We start from the raw sequence: 16,174 nt of genomic DNA on the forward strand, positions 1-16,174 counted from the left end.
GGAATCCAAAACGGCAATCTCTGTGTTTCACAAGGGACCAACGAATCATTGAATGAGGCGTGGGAAAGATTCAAATCCATGCTTCGGAAGTGTAAAGGGCATGGTTTTGACGAATTGACTCAAATCCACATTTTTAAAAATGGCCTCCAACCGAATTGCAAGACTTTGTTGGATGCTACCTCGGGTGGTTCTTTATTGTCTAAAAGCGCCGAAGAAGCTACATATATTATTAACCGAATGGCTCTAAATGACCTCCAAAGTCAAAGTAGAGGCAACTCTTTGAAGAAACCCGGAGTGCTTGAACTTGGGACGAACGATGTTATTCTTGCCCAAAACAAACTCATTTCACAACAAGTGGAACTCTTAACTCAACAAATAAAAGAGTTGAGAGAACCTTCAAAAGCTAAACAAATAGCTTGTTGTGAGCTTTGCAAAGGTGAGCATGACACTGGATTTTGTCCACCTCCCGGGTTCGAAGAAGTGAATTACATGGCGAACCAACGAGACTACCAACCGAGGCAACAACAACAACAACAACAACCTTATCAACCATATCCTCAAAGTCAACAACAACACTTTCAAGGGAATCAAGGGTTCCAACTAAGGACTAACTACTACCATAACCAAGGTTATGGGGGTGGTTCTTCTAACAGTCAAAATCCTTACCAACCTCAACAACCGCCGGTCGTGACTTCAAAATTGGAAGAGACATTGACACAATTTATGCAAATGTCGATGGCTAATCAAAAGAGCAACGATGCGGCAATAAAAAATCTCGAGACTCAAGTCGGACAACTTGCTAAACAACTAGCGGAACAACAACCCGGTCCATCTTTCTCGGCGAACACGCAAATGAATCCTAAAGAGCATTGTAAAGAGATAACGACGAGAAGTGGAAGGGAGTTGATTAGTGATAGTAAAAAAAGAGATGAGAGTGAAATAAAAGAGGAAGAAAAAAATGACGAGGAGAAAATAATAGAGGATAGTATTGATGGTGAAGTTGGGGAGTGGAGTGAGGAAGAAGTTGAAGAGGATGAAAAGAATGGTGAAGTTGAAAAGAAAGAAAGTGTGGAAATTGAGAAAAATAAGAATGATGAAGTGATAGTGGAGGAAGTGAAAAAGAAAAGAGCGAAAAGTTCTAGAGTTGCTAAAGGAAAGGAGGTAGTGAGCGCTACTCCAATCCAAAACCTTCTGTATCCACATGCTCCATCTAAAAGGGAGAATGAACGGCATTACGCCCGGTTCATGGATATATTCAAACAACTGCAAGTCAACATTCCGTTTGCAGAAGCATTGGAACAAATGCCTAAGTATGCCAAATTCATGAAAGACATACTTACAAAAAAGCGGAGGTATATGGAACCGGAGACGATTGTCCTCGATGCGAGCTGTAGTGCAATCACTCAAAGGACGCTTCCAAAGAAATAGGTTGATCCGGGACGAGTTACTTTGCCGGTTAAAATTGGTGATGTCTATGTTGGAAAGGGACTAATTGATTTGGGGTCAAGCATTAATCTTATACCATTGTCTATTATGAAGAGGCTTGGCAACATTGAAATTAAGTCCATCCAGATGACGTTGCAATTGGCCGATAAGTCCACTACCCATCCTCATGACGTAGCCCAAGATGTTTTGGTTAAATTCGACAAATTCTTTTTCCCGGTCGATTTCATTGTAATTGATATGGAAGAGGACGATGATGCTCCGCTCATTCTTGGCCGACCGTTCATGAAAACCGCGCGCATGATGATAGACGTTGGCGACGGTTTGATGAAGGTAAGGGTCCAAAATGAAGAAGTTACATTTGACCTATTCGAAGCAATGAAGCATTCAAATGATAGACGTGATAGTTTTCGAATTGATGCGATTGAAGAGGCAACCTTTGAAGTTTCCAAGCATAGTCATGAGATATCTCCTATGGAGTTAGCTCTTGATGACTCCTTTGAAGTTTTCACAGTTGAAGAAGAGCAAGCTCTTGATGAATGCTTAAGGGAACTTGATAGTTTAAACGAACTACAACCGTGGGAAGTTGAGGAGGAAGACTTGAAGAAGGAGGTTAATGAGGAAAAATCGCCTATTGAATTGAAAATGTTACCTTCTACTTTGAAGTATGCATTCCTCGACGAGACTGAGGCAAAGCCAGTTATCATAAGAAATCTTTTGACAAAAGATGAAGAAGCCCGTTTGATCAAAGTGTTGAAAAAGAATCAAGAAGCCATGTGTTGGACTCTTTCCGATCTCAAGGGAATTAGTCCTTCCTATTGCATGCACAAGATCTTAATGGAAGAGGATTTTAAGCCGATAGCTCAACCACAACGCCGCTTAAATCCTACTATGAAGGAAGTTGTTAGGAAGGAAGTTGTTAAGTTGTTGGATGCGGGAATGATCTACCCGATTTCGGATAGCCCATGGGTTAGTCCTATGCATGTGGTTCCGAAGAAAGGTGGCATTACCGTGATTCGAAATAATAAGGATGAGTTGATCCCGACCAAAGTTGCAACGAGGTGGCGTATGTGCATTGATTATAGGCGGTTGAATACCGCAACTTGAAAAGATTATTTTCCACTCCCGTTCATGGATCAAATGCTAGAAAGACTCTCGGGGCAACAATACTATTGTTTCTTAGATGGCTATTCCGGGTATAACCAAATTGCGGTTGACCCGTCCGATCATGAAAAGACGGCTTTCACATGTCCCTTTGGAATTTTCGCATATCGTAAAATGCCCTTTGGGTTGTGCAATGCACCGGCGACTTTCCAAAGATGTGTGCAAACTATTTTTGCCGACCTTATCGAGAAGACAATGAAAGTCTTTATACTTCTCAGTATTTGGTGGTTCCTTTAGTCTATGCTTGGCAAACTTGGAAACGGTGCTTGAAAGATGTGTGAAGACAAACCTTGTTCTTAATTGGGAGAAGTGCCACTTCATGGTGACCGAGGGGATCGTGCTTGGGCATAAAGTCTCTTCAAGAGGGCTTGAAGTTGATCATGCTAAAGTTGAAGTGATTGAAAAGTTACCTCCTCCGGTGAATGTGAAGGGAATCCGAAGCTTTTTGGGGCATGCCGGTTTCTATCGGCGCTTTATCAAAGACTTCTCAAAGGTAGCTAAGCCTTTGAGTAATTTGCTAGCTAAGGACCAGGTATTTCTTTTAACTGATGAGTGTTTACAAGCTTTCGAAATTTTGAAGGAAAAATTGGTTACCGCTCCAATTATAGTCGCTCCAAATTGGAATTTAAATTTTGAGCTCATGTGTGATGCGAGCGACTATGCAATCAGAGCGGTATTAGGCCAAAGAAAAGAGAAAAAATTTCATGCGATACATTACGCAAGTAAAGTTCTTAATGAGGCTCAAATTAACTATGCCACCACTGAAAAAGAATTACTTGCGATAGTGTATGCTCTTGAAAAGTTTAGGTCTTATCTTATAGGGTCCAAAGTTGTAGTGTATACCGACCACTCGACGATTAAATATTTGCTCACCAAACCGGACTCGAAGCAAAGGCTCATCCGTTGGATCCTCTTGTTACAAGAATTTGATGTTGAAATCAAAGACAAGAAAGGATCGGAAAATTTGGTGGCGGATCATTTATCTCGCTTAGTTAATGTGGAGGTTACTACTTCAGAGAATGAAATCCGGGAAGAGTTTCCTGATGAAAAACTCTTCAAAATTCAAGTTAGGCCGTGGTTTGCAGACTTTGCGAACCACAAGGCTAGTGGTGTGGTGCCTCCCGACCTAACTACGAACCAAAAGAGGAAATTTCTCTCGGATGCCAAGTACTACATATGGGATGACCCATATTTGTTTAAGTTGGGTGGTGACAACCTTTTGAGAAGGTGTGTTACCGGCGATGAGGCGCAGAGCATCCTTTGGCATTGTCACAACTTGCCTTACGGGGGACACTATAATGGGGTAAGAACGGCCACTAAAGTCCTTCGGTCGGGATTTTATTGGCCCACTATTTTCAAAGACGCACATGCCCATGCGCAAGGTTGTGATAGTTGCCAAAGAAGCGGTGGGATTGGTAAGAGAGACGAGATGCCTCTCCAAAACATCCAAGAGGTTGAAGTATTTGATTGTTGGGGTATCGATTTTGTAGGACCATTCCCACCCTCTTATGGTAACGAGTATATGCTTGTGGTTGTTGATTACGTTTCAAAGTGGGTTGAGGCGATTGCCTCACCTCGGGCGGATGCGAAAACGGTAATAAATTTTTTGAAGGAAAACATATTTTCCCGTTTCGGAACCCCCCGAGTGTTGATTAGTGACGGAGGGTCACACTTTTGTAATGCACCGTTGGAAAACGTTTTAAAACATTACGGTGTATCATATAGAGTGACGACTCCGTATCACCCACAAGCTAATGGGCAAGCCGAGGTCTCTAATCGTGAGATTAAGAGAATTCTTGAGAAAACTGTGTCAAATTCGAAAAAAGAGTGGTCACAAAAATTGGATGAAGCGTTATGGGCATACCGTACTGCTTTCAAAGCTCCAATTGGGATAACTCCTTTTCAATTGGTGTTTGGTAAAACTTGCCATTTGCCGGTTGAATTGGAGCACAAAGCATTGTGGGCCCTGAAATTATTAAATTTTGATAAGGATTTGGCCGGTGAGAGAAGGAAAGTGCAACTGCTTGAGTTGGAAGAGATGCGCAATGCCGCATATCACTCAAGTTGGTTGTATAAAGAAAAGGTAAAAAAATATCATGACAAAAAGCTTCGAAAGAAGGAATTTGTGCCCGGACAGTTGGTCCTATTGTTCAATTCCAGGTTGAAGCTATTCCCCGGAAAATTGAAATCAAAATGGTCCGGGCCATTTCGGGTCAAAGAAGTCAAGGAATATGGAGCTATTGTCATTGAGGACATGGAAAAGAAAGAGAGTTGGACGGTAAATGGCCAACGCTTGAAGGTTTATCTCGGCGGTCATGTGGATCGCGGGAGCTGTGCTATTACCTTGGATGCTCCTCTGTGAGCATCGAACCGTCGAGCTTATCCGACGTTAAACAAGCTCTTGTTGGGAGGCACCCCAACATTGTAAGTATTTATCGCTTTTTGTTATGTTGGTGTTCATATTGATAAACCTTGATGAATTATACTTTGAAGACTGTTTTGAAAAAAATGTATTGCTGTCATGCTCGCTAAGTGCTCGCTAGGCGAAGGCAGTAGCGAGCTGATTCGCTATCTGCTCGCTAGGCGAAGCAGCAGCGAGCGCTGCGTGGCAGCACTTTATTTCTGTTTCACAGGGCCACTCATTTGGGCCCAAACACTTGTTATTTCATTTTATTTTTAGTCTGATAAAGTATCAACCTTATTCTCACAAGAACTCACACCCACTCTCACATTCCATTTCACTCAAACCCTAGCATTGCATTTCAAACCCCACCGTTGCATTCTAACTTCAATCTATCTCTCAAACCAGGTTTGCACCTTCTCATTACTTTATGCTTTCACATTGTAAATTTCTGAATATGAGACTTTTAGGGTGAATTTGGGGGAATGAGTAAATTAGGTTTTGCATGTGGGTGTAGATTTGTATGTACCTTAGAACTATCCTTTGCATGATAAATCATTGTGTTCTGAAATAGATACCATGAGACCTTGGGTTTTTCTGAAATTTCAGTGTTAACAAGGAAGAACCCAAAAACCCGTAAGATTCGCTAGCATCTCGCTAGGCGAATCAGTGGCGAGCATTCGCTACCACTTCGCTAGGCGAACCTGTAGCGAAGCTTCGCTAGGCGAAGCAGCAGCGACCATGACAGTAGTTGGATTTTCTGTTTTGCTTTCTAATCCGTTTTGTGTTTGTGTTGTTTCTTCTCTATGTATTTGCAGATGGAATCCAGGTCCGGCGCTTCTAAAAAGAGAAAGGGCGGGAGCACTTCCCGTCCCGTGCCCATACAGTTCGACACCGACAAATTTGTCGGGCCAAAACAAGCGGCGAGATATGTGGCTTTGGAAAAGAGAAAGATTCTGCCTGAAAAAAGATTTATAATCAACCCAGAAGGCACCTACCGTACATTTACCGGGTTGATTCACAGTAAAAGGTGGGACCGGTTGATATCTCCCCTGGAGCATTATGACATCGAAACAGTGCGTGAGTTCTACGCAAACGCACTACCGAATGATGACGAGCCATTCACATGGACGACTAGAGTGTCCGGCCGTACAGTTGGGTTCGATCGGGATACAATCAACCGGGTGCTAGGAGAACTTCTCCATCTGGGAGCCAATGATAGAGACGCATACCACCGGGATTTAAGGCTTCACCGGGATACCGATTCAATTTCTACTTCCCTGCTTTTGGAAGGGAAATCAGTTGAGCTGAACCCATCTGGGGTTCTGATGAGATACCATAGGGAAGACATGATTCCCTTAGCTCAACTGATCCTTTTGTTGGTTCTGACAAACATAAAACCCAAGTCTCACACCTCCATCATGCCGATCCCAGTGGCACACTTGGTTCATTGCATTCTCACGAATATCCAAATTGATGTGGCGAGGATAATTGCTTTGGAGTTGAAGTTCGTGATTGAGAGAGGGCTAAAGTCGGGGGCACGAGTTAACTGTCCCCTTGCTTTCCCGTGTCTCATCATGGCATTATGCCAACATGCGAGGGTGAAGCTACCCTTCAGGAGTCAAGTAAGGATCCCGCCAGCTATTGATGACAGATACGTGGCCAAGTACTGCAAACCGAAGAGTTTCAGAGCCAGTTCAGCTACTGATGCTACCAGGACTTCTGATGGTCCTGGTAGTTTTGCTCAAGGATCCGATCCTTTCCAGCAGGCTGTCTGCAACTATAACTGGGATTGGATGGCGGCAACTCAGTGCGCCATGCTAGATATTCATGATTCTATGCAGCTGTTACAGTTGCAGGTCCATGACCCCTCCGGTGAGCACTTGATGATGACGCGTGAGCAGTTTCTGCAGCACGCTAGCTGGCCTGTGGACAAGCCTATTTTCGGAGAGGGGGTAGGTGTCGGTGCTTCTGGTGCTGCTGAGGATGATGGTGATGACGATGATGATGATGATGCTACCGGTTCTGAAGCCGGTAGTGATGAGGGTTTTTGAGTCCTTTGAGGGCTAAGTTTGTTTTATTTTTATTGTATTTTCAGATTGGTTATGTACTTTTGGGGTGTTTTGTCCCCCATGCACATTTTTAAAATTTTTAAGTAATAGTTATTGTTTATGTTTTTAATTGGTGTGTTTGGTTTAAATTTCTTTTGTTTTAATAAATTTTTGGTCGATTGAGTGTCAAACCTTCTGGATTGGTTTCTCCTCAAAAGAAGTATCCAATAAAGGTGCATCTGAGCTTGGATGGCAATGATAAAAATAAACAAGTGAATAATGTTAAGGTACATGGTTACCTTCGGTTAGAATGTTAGAATGCATTAAGAACTTTACTCTTTTTGTAATTGAACATTGTTCTTTTTGCAACATATTGGAATGAATGTTTCATCTAGGACTTAGAACCACAAATTGTGAGGAAATCTCCATTGTACACTTAAATGCTGGATTCTAATAAACTTTGTTGATTCATTTTATTCATGCTTGGTCTTTTATTATTGTGAATTTGTGGAAGCAATTAAAAATGATCAAGGCGCTTGTTTTCTATTGAGCACAACCAGTTCCAAATACAACTTACCCGTGAGCAGAGAGAGTATTCGTTAACCCCTTTGAGCTTAAATAGTTGAATCTCAGCTTAAAATAAGCGAGATGTCAAAAATCTTTTTTCTTGAAACCCGGAAAATTTTGATAATTGTTCTTTTGCCGTAAAAAGTCAAGAGCATTCACTTAGGGTGAGTAAGAAATAAGTTGGGGAGAACGAAAAAGAGAATCGGTAAGTGCCACAACTCTTGAAAAACCGAGCAAGCATTGAAAATTAATTAAAAAAAATAGAAAAGAGAAACATCTGTTTTGTGAATACGATGTGAAAAGAAAAAAAAATAGAGAAAATGAAAATGAATGCTTGCTTGGAAGAAAAATAGTGGAAAACAAAAATTGAGTTGTGAAATAAGAGTTGTGAAGGTTTCAAATGAGAAACAAATGAAACGAAGTTGAGATGTGTGAATAGTGTACAGTGAATGTCTCTTTTGCATCGGCAATCTCGTTTTCAATGGCCTTAGAAATGACCCTTGTTTGTAAACCTAACCAAACTACAACCGAAAAGTCCTTAGTGATCTTCGTGCTTCCGTATTTTTATTTTAAATTGTTAGATATTGTATGAATTGAATTGATTTCTTCATTGTTTGTTGGAGAGTGAGATTATTCCCGCGGTTGCAAACGCGTAATTTCTTCAATCCTTATTCGAAGAGGAGAGATAGGGTGATTCATTCAAGATAATATTTTTGTGGATTGTTACATGTTTTACATTGCTATAAAGTTTTAGTTCTTGTGTATTATGTTATTCTAACCATTGGGAACTTATGCCTGGTTGAATTTCTTGTATTTGAGCCGTTTTATCCGACTTCGAAGAAACCTTTTTCTTAAAGCAAATCCTCTTGTCCTTCAAGAGGCATACTTTGCTTGAGGACAAGCAAGAATCTAGTTGGGGAGAGTTGTTAGATGCCCAAAAGTGCTTATTTGAGCTATCAAATGTGGGCATCTTTCACTCCTTTTTGTTGCTAAAGTGTTCGAAACGCCTTTGTTTTAGATGAATTGCAATACAATGATAAACGATCTTGGTACCTTTAATTTGTGCATTATTGTGCAGGAATTAGGCATGAAATAATAGAAAATGAAGGCACAAGAAAATGGCAAGGGACCAAGAAAAAGAATGCATTCATCAGCTTGCTCGCTAGGCGAGTGTTGTGGCGAAGTGCTCGCTAGGCGAGCTTCCAGCGAACATCTCCAGTATTTTACAATAGCAAACATCAACAAACTCGCTAGGCGAGTAGCCAGGAAAGGTGGTAGCGAACACGCCCAGACTTGGTCAAAAGCGCAGCCAGCACTCACTCGCTAGGCGAGCCATTAGCAAGCTCCCAGCGAGCAATTCCGGTAGCAAAACCTCCTAAGCTCGCTGGAGCGAAGGTTGAAGCGTGGGCTTCGCCTAGCGAAGGTTTTGTTCGCCTAGCGAAGGTTTTGTTCGCCTAGCAAACATGCAAATCTGGCAAAGGATATTTCTCTGGGCGCAGGTGCCTCAGGTGCCTCATTTTGGGGCTCGCTAGACGAACCATTCTGCTCGCCTAGCGAGCATGACAACTCAGTAGCAGCACTATAAGTAGCAGGGGCTACTTTTTGGAGCCATACTTTATACTCCCATACTTTGTACTTTTACTTAGCATTTTCTTAGATATTTTCCAGCATTGCTCTAGAGATATTTTGTAACCTAGAAACCCATTTTTCTTCATCTCTTAACATTATTCTACAAAAAGAAGGTGGATTCCCATCCAATCTCGATTCTTCGACGTGGATGTTGATCAACCTTCAACCGAGACTTGTTGTGCAAGCCACCATGAAAATGAGTGGCTAAGTTCTTCATTTTGTCAAGGTTAGATGTAGATGATCATTAGCTTTGTGTGTAAATGGGATGATCTTCATTTGTAAACTCTTTAATGATGAATATATGGTGAAAACTTTGTTTTATCGATAACTCTTTGTGTTGGTTTATGATCGAGAGATGTTTACCAACTCTTTACCTAGGTTTTCATCCAATCTTGTTTGTTAGCTAGAGATAGTAATGAATGATTTTGTTCACCATAAAGTTGAACCAAAAAGTTGTCATTTTGATAGATTGTGTTAGAGATAAACAATGGATCAAAATGGGAAAACCCACAATGTGTGTTAGAGATAAACACATTGGGAGGACTTTGTGAAATAATTTATCATCTAAAGGAGTTTATGAGTTTGTTGATCGAACATATACATGCAAAGTGATCGTCGAACCCTAACTTTGACAATCTTTCTCAAATAGAAAAACCAAAACTTTTACTGTATTTTCTTACACTTTTATGCAAGCTACTGTGACTAAAACCAAAAACCCCTTGTTACTTTGAGTTAAGAATTAAAACAACTGTCGAACGGCGGTGATATCTCACAATCCCTGTGGAGACGATAACAAAAACCCGACACCAAAACTACACTCAATAGTCTTCACAAGACACCATGTCACTCTTCATAAGCTTTTGCACCTCATACTTCGGCGGATAACAGTTCTCAATATCGTGCGCAGGTGCACCCTGGTGAAAAGCACAACGAAGTTCAGGTTTATACCACCAAGGAAGTGGTTCTGGGATCTGCGGTGGATTCCTCGATTGAATCAAATTTTTGAGGACTAAGGATGGATACAGTTCTGGGTATGACATAGGAATCGGGTCAAAAGAGACCTTTTTCCTCTCAAAATTCTGTTGCTGGTGATGATTGTTGTTGGAATTGTTGTTGTTGTAGGTGTTCGTTCTTTGTTGCGGTTGTTGTTGTTGACGTTGATTTTGGTACTGATGTTGTTGTTGTTGAATTGGTGTTGTTTGGTGATTTGAAAATACTGGAATGACGGATGATACTTAATGATGATGATGTTGACGGGATGGTGGATTTCTTCTTGCTTGAGGCCTTCTCTGCCTCCCACTAGAAATTGCATTGGTCTCATTATCCTTCCTCTTTCTAAAACTACTCTCATATTTCTTGCTTGGTGACTCCTCCTCTTTCGACAATCGTCCTTCACGGACCCCTTCTTCAAGTCTCATCCCCATGTTTACCATTTCGGTAAAATCACTGGGGGCACTGGCGATCATGCGTTCATAATAAAATGAACTCAGGGTTTTCAGAAAGATTTTCGTCATCTCCTTCTCCTCCTTTGGAGGAGTGATCTGGGCAGCCAATTCCCTCCAACGCTGGGCATACTCCTTGAATTTCTCCTTATCTTTCTGAGACATGGACCTTAGCTGGTCCCTATCCGGTGCCATATCCACGTTGTACTTGTACTGCTTCACAAAAGCCTCTCCTAGATCATTGAAAGTGCGGATGCTTGCACTGTCTAACCCCATATACCAACGGAGTGCAACACCTATCAGGCTATCATGGAAATAGTGAATCAACAACTGGTCATTATCTGTCTGGATTGACATCTTGCGGGTATACATCACAAGATGACTGAGCGGACAAGAGTTTCCCTTGTATTTCTCAAAGTCAGGCACTTTGAATTTCATTGGGATTTTCACATTGGGCACTAAGCACAGTTCATCAACACTCTACCCAAACAGATCTTTGCCTCTCAGCATTTTCAGTTCCTTGCACAGCTCAAGGAATTGGTCCTTCATCTCATCCATCTTTTCCTAAACGTTCGGGTCCTCAGATGGCTCAGAATGATAGATGGTGTCCTCTACACGAGGCAAAGTGTGCATAATTGGAGATGGCACAAACATGACCGGGCTAGATACCGACTTGGAAGCAAAAGTTGGAGCAAAACCTTCTGGCACAAAATTTGGGTGGCATTCCCCAAGGGAATCCAGCAGGCAGATTTGCAGCGAAGTGGGCGGTGGCAGCAGGCACAGTAAAGGTAACCACTTCAGAGATGATTGTCCTCGCGGGAGGAGTTGCAGGTGTTGGAGAAGCTTGGCTCTGGGTAGCAAGAACTGACTCCATCATGGCAGTCAGTCGGGCAATCTCCTCTTTCAAATCTCGGTTCTCTTGCTCAAGGTGTTCCATGATCTTTGGATGATTAGCTCTGGTGTTGTACCGGTGAGTCAGCTTGGCTAAAGCACAGAAGAACACCAATCAGACACCTGGAAAAAACTTGCTTATGCAAATGATGCATGACATGTAATGCTTAATTATTTTATTTTCAAGGAACTTACTATATCATTTACAAATATATAATATTTAAATGGCAATTATAACAATTTGATATGACCAAAAATCTCTTTTTATTTATATAAATTGGAAGGATTATACTGAGTACAATTTCAGAAACCAAAATAAAAGATACAAGAGAAAAGGAGACTAGTCATCCTAAGGATCCCTAACAACAATGTCAGAAGATCTGGCTGAAGGCGCATACTTTCTTCGAATGTGACGAATCTCGGTCTCAAAAGAAGCCTTCATTTGAATCTTCTCGAGGACAAACTGGTCAACAATCTTCTTCCAAGCAATGGAAGGCTGAGGCATACTAGAAGATGAGACCTCTGGCTCTCTCTGTCTCTTTGTCACTCGGTCTTCAAGTAGCTCAATCAGTGCATCTTTGTCCTTAGACTCCAACTGCAACTCTTCATGCTTCTTGCTCAAAGCATGGAAACGCTCTTCCCACATATCCTTCTCTTGCTTCATCTTGATGAGTGTGTCTTCCAACTCCTCTACATCTTGGTTAGGGAGAGTTAATGGCTCAACCACAACCATAGACGTAGGTCTTTCACAAGGATAAGGCATTTTCAACTCCATAGCTCTCTTCTTCACCCAAAGAGTGTAAGCTTCCAAAGCTACACAATTGCACGGACCAAGCTCGACTCTTCCTTTCCTATGCACATTATGCCAAGCATGCATAATCTTTTGCTTCAAATGTTGGGAATCTTTACCTTCTTGATAGAAAAGACCTTCTAACAACATGTTATTAGGTTTGTCTCTCAAGGGGAACCCAAGTTGACGATGAGCCAAAGCAGGGTTGTAGTTAATTCCTCCTTGTGTACCAATGAGAGGCACATTAGAGAATTCACCACAACTATCAATAATCTCCAAACTGCTTAAAGATGGGTCATACCAAACTATATCATCATTAATGAGAGACATAAGTCTCTGAGACCACCTTAGACATTGTTTTTTCTCCACAAAAGCAGATGTCTGAGGCAAGTGCAAAATAAACCATTTGTACAGAAGAGGAATGCAACAGACAATAGTTCCACCACCTTTAGAATTCCTTAGATGCAAAGAGAAATACATGTCACCCAACAAAGTAGGTACAGGATTCACAATTAAGAAAAGTCTAATGGCGTTAATATCAACAAAATTGTCAATGTTAGGGAACAAAGCTAATTCATAGATGAGCAATACAAATATAGCTTCAAAAGCGTCCACACTACCAGCTTGAGCAAAAGTAGTAGCTTCCTTGATGAGGAAAACAGATGGCAACCCAAATAATCCTCCTTTCTTCACCCAATGAGCCTCTATCTCAGACTTCTTCAAGTGGAGAGCTTCAGGAATAATACTAGATCGGGGGATCTCCTCCAATCCACTAAAAGGCACCCTACTAGAAACAGGTATCCCCAAAAGATGAGAATACTCCTCCAAGGTAGGCACAAGCTGAAAATCTGGGAAAGTGAAACAATGGTAGAGAGGATCATAAAACGTCACCAATACACTCAACAATCCTTCAACCACATCAGCAGACAAGATGGACAGAAGCTTCCCATGACGTTGTTTGAAGTCCAAGGGATCTAATCCAAAAGATGCTAGCTTCCTTAACTCTTTCAAGTCGGGACATCTGAAACTGTACTTCTTAGTGTTCCTTCGTCCACAATGCATGGTCTGAAAATATTTGCAAATGATACCTTAGTTCCTTGAAATGTTCGTGTGATGAATGTTATGATGCGCATGAATGCATGAATGCAACAATCACAAATAAGGGATCACACACAAGGCAGACAAAGGTCAAGGGATGAATCAAGTCATTGTCAATATCAATCATCCATTTTGGTGGATTATGGTTTACACCTTATCAACACCCAAGTTCCATTGATATTGACAAGACTTGATTGGATCAACCAAGAATCAAGGGTTTGTTGCAAGTCATGAGCATGGAGTCTGGGTAAGAACCATCCCAAAGGAGTGAACTAAGGATAAAAACTTGTAGATCATGTTCTAAAAAGTTCCCAGAGTCTTAATTCCATCTATCGGATATTACAGGTTAAGATGACTGACTCATCGACCCATAATATTCTCAAGAGGAACTCGTCTGAGTGTAGTATCGCGTAATAACTATTATCAAGTCTACACTTGAACAGTTTCCGCACTACGGCCTAAATAGGTCAAGATGGGTTAAATGTTCTAAGGTCCTCAGCTTCTCATACCCAATTAGAGATAGTAATTCCTAACCACAAATACTTGTGTGACATTTCCAAATCCAAAGGAGTCTCCACTGAGCAGATGGATCTTAAGCCAACTTTTTAAGGACTACTCCACACAAGTCGAACATGACTATACCATCCTCCTATCTTAATTTCACTCAAGTTCGGGTTAGAACTTATCTCACCACTCCGAGATCTCCAAGCACAACAAGCAGATTATATCACACATACATATATACAAACATCACATATATACAAATATATTCACACAAAAAGTAGGCTAAACCCACTGGAGACTTTTCTTCCCCAGCAGAGTCGCCATTTAATTTCTGTAGTGGGAAATTCATGATCATCAAGCTATTGACAAGCTAAAGATCAATTAACAAGAGTCACCATCGCGCTTTTTTTATTTCCAAGGGAAAAGGGAAAAAGTACGAACAAAACCTAAATAGTAAGAAGTTTTAAAATAAAAACTAATAAAAATCAGAGATCACAGGTAAGGGGGTTGGTTACACAGAGGGAAGGTGTTAGCACCCAAAGTGTCCTAGGTACTCCTAGGGAGCCCTTTTTGTGTGCATATGTATTTTTGTACAAAGTGATGTTTACAAACAAATAGAATGAGGGGATGAGAAAAGAATTGATTAATTATATTTTTATGTTTGACAAGACCTTCAAACTTCTGCCTACATACCAACGTATAAATGAGGAATCAAAACCTCGTAGTTCGTGCTAAAAATTTCAAAATGAGTGTGTTAGTTTTAACAAAATTTAAGTTTGAAGGGCACAAAGGCCTAAAATGGTTTGAATGAGTTAGTTCTTTTTGGCATTTTTTGAAAGTTTAAGCCAAGTATAGTTAAGTTTATTCACAGGTTTCATTTAAGAAAATAAGTTTGAAGATGCAATGGCATAAGGCCAAAGTTTCTATCTTTTTTGCAAAAGTGGTCTAAGTTTAGAACAAAAGTAGTTCACACAAAGAAGGTTTTGAAAATGGAGGGAGAGATTTTGAAATTAAAGAAATGGGGAGAAGATGAAGAGACTATCCTATGCACAAAATTTAAAAGTTTAAAGTTGAAAAGATCTAACCAAATGGGTAGCAATCCAATAGACAAGTATGTCAATAGAAACCCAGAATTCCCTTGGACTTTTTAGAATCAAGCAACACACAAATGCACAATTATATCAATCTTGAAGAGCAAAGGCATCAAATAAAGATGGCCTCATCCAAGTTTATCCACTTCATGATCTTCTGCATGATAGCCTATGTAACAAATGAATCCCACAAGTTCCAGGTTCAACATAACAGCTTAACAATGATCAACATGGAAGATGAACTGGAGAGATCTTGGTGATGTATCAGATGAATTCAAATTGCAAGCTCTTGGTTCTTAAACAAATTGGCATTGGCCAAGTCCATTAGCAAAGGAATGTTGCCTAAGTTCTAAGTCCAATTGGGCAATATCAAACCAACAGTGCACTCAAAAGTCTTTTAGGGTTTTTGTTGTTATTATGTACATTAATGGTCAAAGACCATACAAACAAACAAAGTATACACAAACACAATAATATCACACAATATAGTCCAAATGGACAAAGTGAAAATTACATTAACATAAACAATTAGAATGATATATATAATGGCAAATGATATAAAGTGCTAAAAGTAAATTGCATTAAAGTAAAAGCTTGAAAGTAAAAGTTAATGGTTAGTAAGTTAGTAGTTAGTTTTGTTTTGCTTTTGATTTCAAGACATTCTTTGGGGAACACTCAACCCACTTGCCACAAGCATGGATCCTTGAACCAAAACATCTTCCAAAGGAAGGAAAGAAGGCCAAGTTTCCACACAATACCATGGAAGAAGGGAGACTTACAATCTCACTAACTAGAATGCTTATGCCTTTTGTGTCACAAATTTAGCGCTATGTTAAGCAATCGTAATTGGACTTATGTAGAAGTCACAACTATTTGAGGTCGGGCAATAGACTTTTGGTATTAATGCATGTTGGAGACATAGTATCAAGAACTATGCTCATTAAACATACCACACACAAAAATATGTAAAAGGTGTGGCCTAATCTCATCCATACTCATGTTAATCTTTCAATTAACTAGCATTAGGACTTTGAGATGTCATTGGCCAAATGGAAATGAATGGATGAAGAAGGGGAATTAGATAAAGAGGGAAAGGGATGAAT

This window comes from Lathyrus oleraceus, chromosome 1, assembly GCF_024323335.1.
Source record: "Lathyrus oleraceus cultivar Zhongwan6 chromosome 1, CAAS_Psat_ZW6_1.0, whole genome shotgun sequence".
In the NCBI taxonomy this organism is placed as follows: Eukaryota; Viridiplantae; Streptophyta; class Magnoliopsida; order Fabales; family Fabaceae; genus Lathyrus; species Lathyrus oleraceus.